Source organism: Cnephaeus nilssonii, assembly GCF_951640355.1.
Source record: "Cnephaeus nilssonii genome assembly, chromosome: 3".
Taxonomy (NCBI): Eukaryota; Metazoa; Chordata; class Mammalia; order Chiroptera; family Vespertilionidae; genus Cnephaeus; species Cnephaeus nilssonii.
Window position 1 is genome coordinate 11,038,095 of NC_137074.1, and position 16,461 is coordinate 11,054,555.

Consider the following 16,461-nt stretch of genomic DNA (forward strand, 5'->3'; position numbering starts at 1 on the left):
TATTGTCCACAGTAGGTAGGTACACAATAGAAGAAAGGTCAGTTTCTCCTTGAGTCAAGGTACACATCACAAAGTGTTTGCTATAATTACAGGTTACATGCATATTGTCCAGATAAATAAGAGAAAGGGGGTCATTAAACTAGCAGGGATAAGAAATAAAGGGTGTTTGGGAAAAGACAATAGTGTGGTGAAGGCCTGGGAGAGGCGGGTGCAGGGTGGAGGGGGTCAATGTGGGAAAAAAGGGGAGGGGGGAGGACATTTGTAATGCTTTCAACAATAAAGATAAATTTATAAAAAAAGAATGGAAGGAAATTCTATTTGACCGGCATCTGGAATGAATGAAAGAAAGGCTAGTAATGAAGGAGAAAGGAGTGATCTGGGACCTTGTTGTGTGGCCTAAAGATTATCGATTTATTCATGTAAGAAATGGGGACCTCTCAATACTTAATATAGTAAATTATTAAGGGTTCATGAGACACATATTTGTGTTTTTGTTTTTTACTGTATGTGTATGTATTTTAATCTGTTCACCCTAGAAGCTAAGGAGAAAACTAGGGTGGGGTGAGACAGAAAAGAGATCAGTTAAAAAAACAATGGCAACACCCTGGTGAGATAACATGACAAAAGTGAACAGGAAGGAGGAGACGGATTTAGAATTAGTTTTTAGGTCCAATTGCCAGGACTTGCTGACCAAATAAATGTCAGGAATGAGGAAGAATCCACAGTTTTTTTTTTCTGCAACAGATGAATGAATGCCAATGCCATGAACTGGAAAAAAATGATAGGGGGGACTCGTGGGCTGTTGACACAATTCATTCATTCACCTAATAAATATTTACTCGTCCACCTACTTTGTCCAGGCTCTTGGCTAGTGATGTTCAGCTTGGGGCGATTCCAGGACCTTAAGAAGGTCAAGCAATACAAGGGTGAGGAGGGAAGTAAGTCACACAGGGAGTGTTTAATTCTGTGTTTATTTTATTTTGTTTTGTGTTTTTAGGAGCTTGGCAGAGTGGCAAAGGGAGATAGGCGAAGAGGTGTGGTTTGGGAGGGTGGAACATGTGCAAGTGAGGAATGTGAAGAGTCATTAAAACAAGGAGTAAATCAGCTGTCAATAAGAATGTTCTTTCTCCTTGGATACAATCAAAAACTGGAAACTTTTCAATGATTGATTGACTTTGGCATGTTTTGGCTTTAAATATAAGTGATATTCCATATGCATCTCCTCCTCCTGCTATATATGCATTTTTTGGACTTTATCAATGTCTAAAAATGTACAGCGGTTTATTGACATGTACATTTCATTATATTTATAGCTGTAAGATAACCACTCAGTACTGTACTTCATTTAAATGTCAGGCTCAAACTTAACCTAGAAGTTAAAAAAACACACACACACAAAAATCTGCATTTTTAATTTAGTGATTCCTATACAGGACAAGCATTGCTATCTTTGTGTACTGTGAGATACTTACTACATTTATATGTCATCCAAACACAATTTAAAAAAATAACGGCCGAGGAAATAAACCAGAATAGTCTTTTTATTCCCACGTATGCTGCAATTGTATGAAAAGGCAGGATACAATAAACAATGATTATTTTTCTTTTTTGTTTGAAAGCCAGCATCATTCTTATTTCATAGGCATGGTGATTCCTTTATATCCATTACTAGGCGCCCAGTGCACGAATTTATGCATCTTAAAAGGAACTGTGGGCCGCGAGGCTGTGGTGGGCACAGGGGAGGGTCTCAGCCCATCCTCCATGCCCCCTCCCGACCCCTCCTGCCACGGCCCCTGATCCCCTGTCTGCTGTCAGTCCTGCTCCCACTGCCACCACTCCCACATGCTGACGACGCCAGCCCCGCTTGCACCGGCTGATGGCGCAGAGTCATTGGGGCCAGTGCCGTCAGCGGGTGTAAGCGGTGGCTGCTGCCCTGATTGCCCCTCAGGAGCAGGGGGAGTGGAGAAGCCCTCAGGGGCGATTGGGGCCAGCAGCCATGGCTTGCACCCGCTGACAGCACCGAGCGATCGGGACCAGTGCCAGGCACCGGCAGCAGGTGTGAGTGACAGCTCCAGTGCCAGCTGTGGGTGTGAGTGGGGCCAGTGCTGGCAGCAGGTGTGAGTGGTGGCTCCGGTGCTGGCTGCGGGTGCGAGTGGGGCTGGTGCCGGCAGCAGGTGCGAGCACCAGGCAGAACCTCAGTGCATGGGAGCAAAGAATTTTCAGTAACCACCAGAAGCTTGCCCCAATGACAGCAACCCGCCTTGGTCTGGCGCCCCTGCTTACCTTCTCCACCATCCCGCCGTGGCCGACACCCGCCAAGTTCTGCACTCTGCTGCCTGCTGCCGATGCCCACCATGTTCCACACATGCACCCTGGTGGTCAGTGCACATCATAGCGACCGGTTGTTTGGTTGTTCTGCCATTGGGTCTATTTGCATATTAAGGTAGATAGATAGATAGATAGATAGATAGATAGATAGATAGATAGATAGATAGATAGATTAATGAACACCCAATGCTTAATAGGCCAATAAAGGTAGTGGCCTGCGGGGGCCTGATGCGGCGGGGATCTCCCTTTTCCGTGGCCAGCACGGAGAGAGATGAAACTGGTTCTTGATAGAGGCGTCCAGGGATTGAGAAATATAGAAATAAAGAGAGACAGAAGTAGATGCAAGCTGGGTGCCGGGTGGGTCGCTGACCTCTTCTGCTGGAGAGACAGACGACTCCCTGAGCCACGCAGCACATTTATTTATACTCCCATATACAAGGGGGGGTTCACCGGAAAACTTAAGATTAAAGGAGCTTGGGAGGGCCCAGGTCTATTTCATTTCCTCTTTTCCGGTGCTAGACTGGTTCCACATCTCAAAGCCCTCTTCCGGAACCTGGACAAAGGTAAGCCAGGAAATGACAACACCTCCACACTCCTGGGGCGGGGTGCAACTGACATGACTCTGTCAAATATCTTGGGCTCAGCAATCTAAAGAATGTCCATGTGTCTTCCCAGGGGGCCCTCTACAGTGGCCACATGCAAATACCTCACAAACTTGATACCTTAGTTCAAAAGAAGATAAACCAAAATAATGGGAAACTTTCTGTAGCAAGAATTACATGGTATTTGGCCTCCTTCATGCACTGGGAATGCTTCATTTCATGGGTGTAAAATGTTCCTATTCTTAACCTGAGCAAAGTTTATACTTCAGTATAACCTCTTGGAGAAGACTCTGCAGCATGGCTAATCTGTAATTCTGCAGCAAAGCTATTTCTAATAATTAAAGGCCTCCAAAGTACCTGGTACTATATAAAAAAGACTTCTACTCCACCCTACATTGCCGAAACGGCAATGTTATTGTAATAGATGTGGAAACTGGTCATTTTCTCACTTTAATAGATGAGGAAAATATTATTTGGGATATTTTATTGGATGAGGAAATTTACCTGGCAGAGTTGAGAAGCAAACTAAACACGTGATTCTTCAACCCAAAAGCCATGCTATTTCTAGCACAGTCAGCTACCTCATAAAAACTACTTAAGATCTCTAAATATTCAAAATATTTATTTTGGGGAGGTGGGTTTGAGCCAAATTTAGTTCTTTGGAGAAAACATAATTTTTCTATTATAAGTCAGCTTTAGCATACATATGGGTACTGCCTTTAGTTGGCTAGAAGGAGGTAAGTAGAGAACAAGCTTACTTTAACTAGAGATGCCCCCACATCTTGGGAATTCAATATATATTTATTTATATATATTTATTTTATTTATTCAATATATATTTATATATTTATACAATTTTCCCTAATATTTAAGCTAACTAAAAGCTCACTGCATAGTCATATGCATTTTTAAAATAATAGACTCTAGCCTTTTAAAAATTATTTCTTTTGTTCTTATAAGCATGCAAAATTGACAACAAGAATTGATATCTTCACCTTACCTTCTCAAGAACACACTGAAATGGAATGATTAACCAATTTATTCTCCTAATTTTCTAGATCACTCTCTCACATTCTTCTCTCTTCTCTAACTTCCAATATCTTCTTCTCTTTCTTTACTCTCAGCCAACAAACTTGCTTCCTATATATTGGGGAAGTAAAACCTTCACAAGCTACTGATTTTATCTAAAATTTTTGTCTAATCCTATTGGGTACATATAGGGAGAAAAAAAGTGGATAAGAGGGCTATATAAAAGATCAACCTTTAGCTAGCATAGGAAGTTATTGGGTGGTGATTAAAATTGGTAAGTCAAAAAAATAACATTGTCCTGGTCAGGTTGCTCAGCTGGTTGGAATGTTGTCCCACACACCAAAAGGTTGTGGGTTCGATTCCCACATACCAGTCAGGGCACATACCTAGATTGCAGATTCGGTTGGGTCTGGTACAGGAGGCAAATGATCAGTGTTTCTCCCTCGCATCAATGTTTCTCTCTCTCTCTCTCTGTTTCTTCCTTACTCTCTATAAAATCAATAAACATATAATCAGGCAAGGATTAAAAATATAATAATAACATTAACATACTGTCTAGCAATATGGAAGTAAATATCAAAAGCAACAGCTAAACATTTTGAAAGAGTTGCTTCTGAAGACAAGAACTAGTGGGTCTGAAATCATAGGCATACTATTTTTAACTCTAAGCCTTTTTGCATTTAAAAAAAAATCTATGTGATAAAAAATACAATTGATAAAATTATGAAATAAAAGACTGGAATAAGATGCATAAAAATTATAATTGCCTGACTGTTAAGATATTCTTCGGGGTGATAATTTCATCATGTTTTTCCTGACATTTTTAAATGTTGCATAATTCAAATAATTTACCATTACATCTTTATGAAGAATAATTTGGGGTTTTTTGTGTGTTTGTTTCAAAATATGTTTTTATTGATTTCAGAGAGGAAGGGAGAGGGAGAGAGAGATAGAAACATCAATGATGAGAGAGAATCATTGATTATCTGCCTTCTGCATGCCCTACATTGGGGATCAAACCCTCAACCAGGACTTAGGCTATGACTGGGGGCCTAAGCCATCAGTCGGACATCCCCAGAGGGCTCCCAGACTGCCAGAGGGATATCTGACTGCCAGCTTAGGCCCAATACTCCTGGGAGCAGGCCTAAACCAGCTGGTGGACATCCCCTGAAGGTTCCTGGACTGTGAGAGGGCGCAGGCCGGACTGAGCCTCCCCACCCCCCACCCCGCCCCCAAGTGTATGAATTTTTGTGCACCGTGCCTCTAGTATTTTATAAGTAGGAATAAGATATGGATCAGAAAACTTGGATTAGTGCCAGCTCTGCCACATACCAGCTCTTTGGTTTTGCTTAAATTACACATTATTTTCAAAACTTTAATGTATGTATAAGCAAACTACAACTTATATACAATTTATAATGTCCTTGTCATAAGATTGTTAAAGGATTAAATACAGTCATCTCTCCAAAGTGACTACTCTAGTGACTGTCACATAGTAAGTGCTCAGTAGATATTTGGTTACTGGCCCCAACTGGTACAAAATGAAAGAATATATTCAGAAGAGGGAATAACAAGGACTTATATATGTATTCTACATTATTATTTGTATTATTATTATTATTAATTTTTGACAGGGAATATTTGAGACCAATAGCCAAAGAGAACCCCAGGCAGAGAGAGCTTTACAGGCTGCCAGGAAGCCATCTGAGGTCAAGGACCAGGTGATAGGGTCCCAAGTATGCATGCATCTTTGAAAGTAGACAGGGCCAATGTGTGGCCTCCTGCCAGGACTCTGAGTAATTGGCAGAGCATTGAGCAAGTGAATCATTATAAGTCAAATTGCTGTAAGTGAGGAAACCACCTGTAGTTAAAACAAGTGCCTCATTGAATTTTTTTAGAGCATAAGAAAACTCAGGGAAAGAGTGATGTCTTTGATACAAAATATGTAGGCCTCAACTCTGACTTGCAGTACTTTCTAGGAATTCCCTCTTGACACAACTATATCTGGTCAAAGCATCTTTTCTAAGCTTCCTTTTGGAAGCTGGGATCTGAGGTCCCCATGTCATATATATATATATATATATATATATATATATATATATATATAGAGAGAGAGAGAGAGAGAGAGAGAGAGAGAGAGAGAGATTTTAAAAGGGAGTTATTTCCTTTTAGCATCATGTATGAACCTTCCTAGAAAGCCCCGTATTACTTACTTTGAGTTCTGGTCCACATAAACACACTCAAATTTTAATTCAGTTTCCTAAACCAAAACATCATCACCATTCACAAAATCTGTTTATTTTCTCTTTTCCTCCAGCTTTGCCAGAGCAATTTTCTCTTTTTAACATTAAAGTTAAGTCCTACCTGGATATTGCCACACATTACCTAATTTTCTGTCTCTTCTCTCTTCACTATTAAAGCTTCTTCATCCCTCTAACTGGGCCCAAATCAACTTTCATTTTCTCTCCTTTTTTTCTATACTTACATTTCTGTTTCACTACTAAGTTTTCTGGGCTCCTTAGAACTCCCCTTTCTTTCCTCTCCTCTCTATGCTCTTAGCAACGTTAGTCCCCCATTTTCCAAATGTGTTTTTCCAAATGTGGTTCACTGAGGTTGTAGGTGTTTGGAAGGAAGACTATGGAGATAAAAGATTAAATGTCATTCTCATCATATCACATCAAGGGTACTTGTTACCAACATTACTTATCACTGGCATTGCTAACCTCGATCATCTGGCAGGGTAGTGTTTCTCCACTATCAAGGTATTTTCCCCCTCTCTAAACTCTATTCATTGAATTCAAGTCACAAAGTGCAACCCATACTCAAGGGATACAGAGCTAGGCTTCATCTCCTTAAGGGAGAAAGTATTGACACATTATGTGAAATTCTATATGGAAATTTGCTCCATTGTATTTATTTATTCAATAATATAATTATATTAGTATATACTCTTAGATAATTATTATATGCTTTGGGTTATAATCCAATAATACTTTATTTATTTTGTTGCTCAAATTATTCCATCTTTGGCCACTGAGCACTCTTTCAGGTTGGCTTCTATATTAAAGTTATAGTAATCTCCCGCATTTTGTTATTTTAGATAAATGCTTTAGCAAAAAGTATGTAAAATGTTGTTTTTCATTTATGTTGAAATTCAAAAGATTGATCAACATATCAGTCTTGCATTCATTATTTTATCTGGTATCCTATGCCTTTCCTCTGTGTTGACCTTCCTTCTTGCTAATTTTCATCTTTTAACAGTTTCTATATAAGGGCCTGTTGGTTAATGGTAAAATTTCTTAGTCTTGGAAATTTTGTTTAAATATCTATTTTGCCCTCATTCTTGAAAAATAATATAGCTGGGAATAAAATTCTAGCCTTACAATGATTTCCCCTCAGTCCTTTAAAAATATTAATCCAATATTTTCTGTTAATTTTTTTTTCCTGACAAAAAGTTTATTAAATCTGGGTTTGCCCCACTCTGGTGATCATTAAGATAAACTAATATCCTTCATGTTAGAAAGGTTCAGCCTGATTAGTCTAAATAGAAATTATTTAGAGTAAACTTTTGATCTGATGAAGTCTGAAAACATATCAAATATTTTCTCTTCATAGAATTCTTTACCTTTTTTTCTATTCCCTAATCTGTTAGACCCTCCCTGACTAAAGCCCACAACTCTTACCAGCTCTTTTGTCTCTGTGATGCTGCTGTGGTCTGCATGAATGTGTCCTCCCCAAATTCATATGTTGAAGTCCTAATGCCCAAATGATGATATTAGGAGATGGGGATCTTTGGGAAGTGATTAGGTCATGAGGATGGAGCCCTAATAAATGGGATGTGCCCTAGTAGAAGATACCCCACAGAGCTCCCTAGCCCCTTCCAGCATATGAGGACACAATAAAAAGTCAGTGACTCAGAAGAGGGCCCTTATTCAAACCTGCTGGCACACTGATCTTGGGTCAGCAGAACTGTGAGAAATAAGTGTTTAGTGTTTATAAGCCACCCAGTTTATGGTATCTATACTAATAAAAGCCTAGGTGGTCCTCACGCCCTTGCGCGACACCCTCACATCATCACAAGATAGCTGCCACAAGATGGCAGGCAGGGGAGGGCAGTTGGGAGAAAATAGGCCAGCAGGAGAGGGCAGTTGGGGACAACCAGGCCTGCAGGGGAGGGCAGTTGTGGGTGATCAGGCTGGCAAGGGAGGGCAGTTAGGGGCAACCAGGCTGGCAGGGGAGGGCAATTGGGGGCGACCAGGCCTGCAGGGGAGGGCAGTTGGGGCAATCAAGCCAGCAGCAGAGAGCAGTTGGGGGCAACCGAGCTGGCAGGGGAGGGCAGTTGGGGGCTATCAGTCTGGCAGGCAGAAGCAGTTAGGGACAATCAGGCAGGCAGGCAAGCGAGCGGTTAGGAGCAGATTGTGAAAGGAATGTCAGACATCCCCCAAGGGGTCTCAGATTGGAGAGGGTACAGGGCGAGCTGAGGGACTCTGCCTCCCCCCCTCACCCCACCCCCGTGCACGAATTTCATGCACCGGGCCTCTACTTCTGTTATAATTGCCCAAATGAACTAAGACAGATGCTCTCTAGATAAATTCTTCAATACTTTCTTCCAAATTACTATCTCCAACTGTATGCAGTTTATTGGATGTATTGCCTATATTTTTCATTTACTGTATATTATTATGTTTTGACATCTTAAGAAACCTTTCTGGTTGGGGAAAAACTGCTCCTTCCAGGGCTAGCCAATTCTTAGAGCTATAAAGGGATTCAGCTGGGGAACATGCCTTTGACATGCAAACTAGCCAACCCAAAGCCATTCCGCCTCAGTCTGGCCTGTGCACCACAGATGACAATATTCCTCTTCCTTACTTATTCCAGGGCCGGGTGTGAGGCAACTAGGAACCACATCTACATCCTTAAGTCCACCAAAATTATTCAAACTAGACAATCCTAAACTGTTTACCCCGCACTGCCTTGCCTCTTTCCTGTAAATAGCCCAATAAAAGCCAGGGCTTACCCCAGCTTGTGCCTCTGCTTCCTGACTGGAACCTATGTTCCTCCTGTGGACCGATGATGTCATTTCTAGGGGACCTGTGAGTGAATCAAACATTTTTGTTCAAAGGCAGTGACCTGTGACATCACTTAGTCCCCTCTATTAATTAAGACCACAGCATACAACAATGGAATTAATTAAAATAGTTTTATATTTTAAAAATACAGTTTTATTTTTATGATTTCTCATTTCTCAGTAATATATTGCCTACATTAGCATGTAAAAGATTATTATTACCAAATAAATAAATATTTATTTTTGAGTTCTATTTTTATTAGGGTAGCAATCAATATATATGGTCACATATCGAGGGCCCCACATAAACCAGAGTTTTTTGGCATCCTCACTAATTTTTAAAGGGATAAACGGACCACAACATATTTGTCTAGAGGACGAAAGTTTATTTTTACTGTTTCAGCAGAAACATGAAGAAAAAGTATAAAGTGTTCTACCCTCTATAGATGTCAAGAAAACATTGACAACCCACACATTTTAAAATATCATCTTAGCACAAAGTATTTGTGAACATTTTTTAAAGAAAAAATAAAGGAATTGGCCATGCCTCATATTCTTTTTAATGGAATGTCAATAAACATTAAAGGAGTTCTTATTCAAGTTCCTTAATGTTCGGAAATGACAGAACAGAAAAACAAGTGAGTCTTAATCCCAAAATGTGCTACATTGCCACAAAAGTAGATGAGTCAGTTTATCCTTGGCCTCCTTAAGTCCTCATGTTTGCTTACCCATCTCATGGATGAATGAATATTTTGGAAGGTATTTTCATTTATTGCGCATGTTATTTCCCCTCTATGAACTTCATTTCTTCAAGAGAACTCTTCTGGAGCAATGAGCCAAATAATGCATTTGTTGACTTCCCTTGTGTCAAAAAATAAAATGCTTCTGGATGTTCTAAACCAACATTTGCTCCAGGCATGCTCAGTCCAACTGCCTCTTCTTGGCTTCACTGCTTATAGCTTTGTAGAAATGTTTGCACTCTTGACTTTCTCTTCAACCTAATGTCCATGGGAATTCACAGTTGGTGCTTTTTGTGTGTAACGGCACATTTCATCATCTTGCAACTTTCCCAAATGTTTATCTCTTTGGTGAGCAAGCTCTGCATTGCATGAACCGCTTGGAGTCGCCATCCCTTTTACCTCCTTTTCTCATACCCCTGGGCAGCATAAGTAAAATGGTCCACATGGTAGATCTGAGCCATTACTGAGTCCCCTTTTGAAATATATCCAATTTCTTTTCTGCCTTAAAATACAAGTGTCATACACACTCACTTCTACACCAACAAAATACTTACCTCCTCTGAAGAAATGTCCCTTTTAAAGAAGAAGAAAAAAACTTTAGTTTTATTTTAATTTCAAAACCACAGAAATTTATTCTCTCATATCTTGGAGGCCAAAAGCAACATGTCACTAAAGTTGCACTCCCTCTGAGGGCACCAGGGAAGAATCCTTTCTTGTCTCTTCTAGCATCTGGTGGCTTCCAGAAATCCTTGGCCTTCCTTGATTTACAGCTGCTGCATCCCTCAGATCTCCATCTTCACGTGCCCATCTTCTGCAGGCATGCGTGCGTGTGCGTGTGTGTGTGTGTGTGTGTGTGTGTGTGTGTGTGTGTGTCTGTCTTGTAAGGACACCAGTTATTGAATTTAGGGCCCACCCTAATCCTGGATGACCTCATCTTAACTAAACACATCTGCAACAATCCTATTTCCAAATAAGGTCATATTCTGTGGTTTGGGATGGTCTCTTTTAAAGAAACAAAGAATAGTGATTTTAGGTTTTGCTTAATCTCTTTACCTTAGCTGTTTGTTATGTGATAATGGGTATTCAAAACAAAACTAAACAAACAGAACCCAGAACCAGAAGTTCCAGGGGGGACACATTTCAAATTATACATTGCTGTGTCCTATATATCTAAGTTCTTCAGGAGCCACCCAACAACTGGAAATGGGAATTGGACCATATCCACTAATCCTAAGGGTTGAATATCTTACATCACGTGATTGGAAAGATAAGAGTTACTGAGTCTTTATGTGCCAACAACCAATATCTTATCATCACCGCCTGAATTCTCTTCTTGACTTGGGCCTCTAGAATACAAAAGTTTCTATCAAGCAGTTACAGATAGTCATGATTACTGTCATAAGCCCAAATTCTTTCTCTTTTTCTTCAATTCAGACCAAGATAATAAAAAATAAACAGAAATTGAATAGTTTTTGTTTTGTCTCTCCTCACCCAAAACTTCTGAGATTAGAGGAAATTGATTTAGTTGGAATTAATTAAGCAAAGTTTTGTTGCGAGGCAGTGCCCTCGGCGGTCCCAGATCTGTCTCCTGCTTCAGTAGTGTTTGGACAGAACAGACTCAGGGATGCCCTTCTCCCAGCCTCCGGCCTCCCTCCTGCGTCTCATCCACTCACCACCTTCAGAACCACCTCCGGAACAGCCTACACACCGGCTTCTTTTCTACCTTAACTCCTTATTGCCGAACAACCATGAGCTCCCAAATTCATCAGAATTATTCCACCGAGGGGGAGGCTGCGGCCAACCGCCTGTCCCCCTGCCTCTGCGGGCTCCCACACCTACCTCTCTCGGGGCTTCTATTGTGACGGTGACGATGTGGCTCTCCAGGCATGGACCACTTCTGTGAGCTGGCAGAGAAGAAGCCGAGGGCGCTGAGCGTCTCTTAAAGTTGCAAAAACAGCATGAAGGCCACATCCCCTTCCAGGACGTGCTGAAGCCTCCCCAGGTGAGTGGGCAAAACTCAGGGCCCATGGAAGCCGCCCTGGCCTTGGAGGGGAACCTGACCCAGGCCCTCTTGGAGCTGCAGGCCCTGGGTTCTACCCGCGCAGACCCTCAACTCTGGGACTTCCTGGAGGACCACTTCCGGGGTGAGGAGGTGAAACTCATCAAGAAGAGGGGTGACACCTGACTCACCCCTGTAGGCTGCCGGCCCCCAGGCTGGGCTGGGAGAGAATCTCTTCCAAAGGCTCATCCTCAAGCATGTCTAGGAGCCTTTGGAGCCCAGAGGCCTTTGAGGGGCCCCCTATGCATCCCCCTGGTGTCTGGCTTTTGCCTGAGCCTCTCTCCCAAACTACTAGCCATTCTTTTAACCATCCTGAAGCCCTTTCGCATGCATTGGACCAAATGAAACAATAAAGCTTTTTGCAGAAAAAAATTCTTGTTGTTGTTGCAAGACCATAAGATCTGATGTGCTAGATGCTGGAGGCCTGGGCAGAAGCAGGTAGCAGTCCTCAGACTCTGCGGTAGCAGGAGGGAGAAAAAGACAAGCAAATAATTGGCTTTACTTCTACCCGGGAGTATAAGCACCAGAGGACATGACTGGGACAAATAAAATGGTTTTTAACATTCTCTTTACCGTTCACATAGACATCAGAGGTAATGACCATTAGAAGGTTCATCTCTCTAAACCCTTTTGAAGTTTCTACTTTGCATCAAGCTTTTCTCCAACTTTAGCACCTGGAATGTCTCAAATACCTTTATTCTTCACAGGCGGAGTGGTTATCTTTCTAAACCTCCTATCAGAATAAAGTCCGAGATACACTCTTTGAGCCAAAATATAAATGGACATGAAAGAGTTAAAACAAAGTCTTCAGCTGCTAACGTGGAATCATCATCATCATCATCATGGTCATCATCATAATCATCATCATCATCATTGTAATAACACAGTCATTATTTCTTTGCTATGCACCAAGCACTTCATCCATATTTAAACTCTTAATCTTAATAAAAACCCTACTGGGTATGAGAGGCCAACCCTACTAACCTGACTAGTAAGGTAGGTGTTACAATTGTCACTCTTTTGCAGATGAGGAAACGGGTGCACAAAGGGTCTACATAACTTCCCCAGGATCACAGACAGTACTAGGTCGGTATATAAACTTGGGCATTTTGACTTGTTGCCATGACTGTTCTTGAATGGGTGTGCCCAACCATATAGGAAGTTATCATAATGTACATCTTTTGCTACTCGCATGCCTTCCTGTTTGGTGAGGGGGGGGTTGTTATAATGTTCAGCTTTGGCTGTCTGCTTTAGCTACTAAGAGCTATGTGATCAGTATCTTTGTGCCCCACTGGGCTAGAGAGGAGGCAGGTGAGCCACTTTTCTCTTCAGAGCACCCTGGATGTGAATACCCACATCCCGCGTGGTTCAGGGTTCGGGATCTGGAGAAGGGGCCACATGCCAATGAAAGAGACAAGAAATAATAATTTGGAAATTGGGGGCCAGGCGGGAGTCCATCCCAAGAGGAAGGACTCCACTTGGGCTCAGGTCTTGCCATCCTTTTATTCAATTTGGGATACACGTATAGCCCTTAGGCAGGCAATTTCCAGTAACAGACAGACTATCTTATCAGTAAGGATTTATATGACTGTCTGGTGGGGAAGTTGCTTCAGCTACCATTGTCTCGACTAAACAGTGGGTGCATAGCTCTGACCTTTGCCAGGGCTCAAGGGTCACCAGCATTCTGGGCTCCTTGTCCACACCTCTCAGCTAGTGAAGACAATAGGTGGTTTCCCACACCTGGAAATTTGTTATGTTCCAGAATTTCATATATTTGCGGTATTTAATAAGATTAAACAAATTCAGAATAACAGATACAATGGAAATCTCTGTTTTAACTAATCATATATATAAAAATTCTGTAATTGGTATATCAACCCAGAGAAAACGTGTTGACAATTTTGATATAAACCAGCATGAGACATGCACAGGTGAGGCACATAGAACAAAATAACAGAATATGCAATAATATAATATTTGGTGTGCATTTATTAATTACTTGAGAAGACAATTTTTAGGAACAATGTATGAGATAAGCTTATTAGCTGATATCAGACCAACATAATAATGAGTATTTATTTTTATAATCTTTGATTCCAAAAAATTATTTAGCCTGGCCAGGGTGGCTCAATTGGTTGAGCATTGTCCCTGCCTCAGGAGGTTGCTGGTTCAATTCCAGGTCAGGACACATGCCCAGGTTGTGGGCTCTATCTCCAGTGGGGAGCATGCAGGTAGCAGCCCACTGATGTTTCTCCCTCAAAGATGTTTCTCTCTCTGTCCCTTCCTCTCTCTGAAATAAAAAATATATTTTTTAAATTATTTAGACTATGCCGAAACCGGTTTGGCTCAGTGGATAGAGCGTCGTCCTGCGGACTGGGGGGTCCCGGGTTCGATTCTGGTCAAGGGCACGTACATGGGTTGCGGGCGCATCCCCGGTGGGGGGCGTGCAGGAGGCAGCTCATCGATGTTTCTGACTCTCTATCTCTCTCCCTTCCTCTCTGTAAAAAATCAATAAAATATTTTTAAAAAATTTATTTAGACTAGATACCATATGCAAAGTATTGCGCTTGAGACTAGACATAATATGGCAAGCGCAACAAGAATGTGCTCATCCAAATCCTATCCATTTTTGCTGACAAAACTCCTAATTAAACCAGCATAAACAAAAATGAGGATTTTATTGACATTGCTGACCCAAGGGTTTTAATGGTGTTCTCTCTCTTTATTTGTTCTTTTTTTCTTTCCCCCTCTTCCTTACTTTCTCCCTCTTGTTCTCTTTCTCACCACTGCTTGGCTTTACTCTTAGTCTTTTTTCTACTTGGTGACATCACTAAGGTAAATAAATGGTAATCAGCAGAGACTAATGAGGTGGGGGTTTTATCCCCCTTTCTTCTTGAGCTAACGTCTGTTCTGTAGTCCCCAGATGCCTACCTACACCTTGCATCTTGGTGGGGCCATTTGGCTGGTTTAGCCAATGGACTGCAAACAGAAATGAAGTATGCCACTTGTAGAATGAGGCGAGTAAGAGAAGGTGACTTGTCTACTTTCCCTTTCTAAGTCTGCCTTCGAGGAAACAGGTAGAGGATGGAGCAGGATCACAGAATGAAACAAGCCTGAATTCCTGAATGATTGCATAGACTGCTATCACCGCACAAAGACGTGTAATATGAGCAAAGAATAAAATTTGATTATGTAAAACCACTGAAAATTTCATGGTGTTTACTACAGCAATTAGCAAAACTTCGGTTGTATGAGATCTTTGAGGATTTACGGGTGTTTATTATAGCAGTTAGATTTCTGTTTTAATGCATGGTCTTATATCTGCTGATCGTGGAGAAAGAGTACATTTGGCTATTGACTTGGGGAAATGTCCCAAGTGGGACTCCAGTGGGCAGAGCTTTTCCTGGAAACAACAGCCATGGCCAAATCTATGGGACATTCGGGGTTGCCAGGTTTGGTATCAAGTGCCCAGATTTATGGGAAGGGGACAGGAATGGAATCAGCTTTATTCAAATCCGTGGATTGGATTTCCCTGAAGAGGTATGGCTTTCTTATTAGAGAAAGAGTGGTTAAGAGTGACAAATATCAACAAACTTTTAAAAAATAATTAACCTACATGTTTTACCTTCTATTTGCCAATTACTGAGCTGGAAACTGGAGCTACAATGGTGACAAAGACAAGCATTGTTGCTGTTCTCCTGGGGCATGCATTCTGGTGGGAAGAACAGATATAAAAGAAAGGGAGAGGGAGGAGAATAAAAAAAAAGAGTGTGGAAAGAAGGAAGAGAGGGAGGCCAAGGATAATTCTGAAACATTATTTTGAGCATGCAAAAATTTACCTGTGTAGGAGGAACCCAACCATTAGACTTGTCAATGACCAAAATAAAAACAAAAACAAGGTTTATGATGAAGAAAGAAAAGGGAACAAAAAAAACACCTCATAATCCCAAGACATTGTTTTGCATTGGGGGGATGGTAAATTGTTTGGCTGGAAGCTAGTAAAGAGTCCAGTTGGGATAGTCTTCCCTTTCATCCTCTCACTACCAATATTTTTTTTTAAGTTATTTTCGGATTCTCTGAAAGTTCTGTAGAGTTAGCTGTGTGATCCCCTTGAGACTATCCCTGACAGTTTCCTTCTGTTAATGCCACTACCTTCTTTAGTGTTAATCTGCACTTCATTTGATTTTTCTAAAAAAAAAAAAAGGCATCTCATCAGCAAATAGATGAACAAAATAATGACCTGTTTGGTTAACATTTTGGCAGAAATGAGTTGCGAGCTGAGATGCTTAAAAACAGGCTAAAGATAATATAGCTAATTATGGTTAGTAATTCACAACTAGCTATTGGTAATTAATTCTAAAGTCAGGAGTTAAAAGAATTATGCCAGATCTCATTCAACATTCACCTAAAACATTTGGGCCCTAACTGACATGGGCCAGCAAGGGTCTGATCACCTTCGTGGGCAGATGCAGTGAGGGAGGACTCCTTCTGTGATAGAACCACATCCTCATGCTTTCCTACCCACCTCTGTTCTTGAAAGAATTTGTAGTCCCCTAGCCCATGCCTGAAGGGCAAGGGGAAATCTTATTTCATCACTAACATAGACTGGAAAGGGTGTTGCTGAGTTGGAAGAGT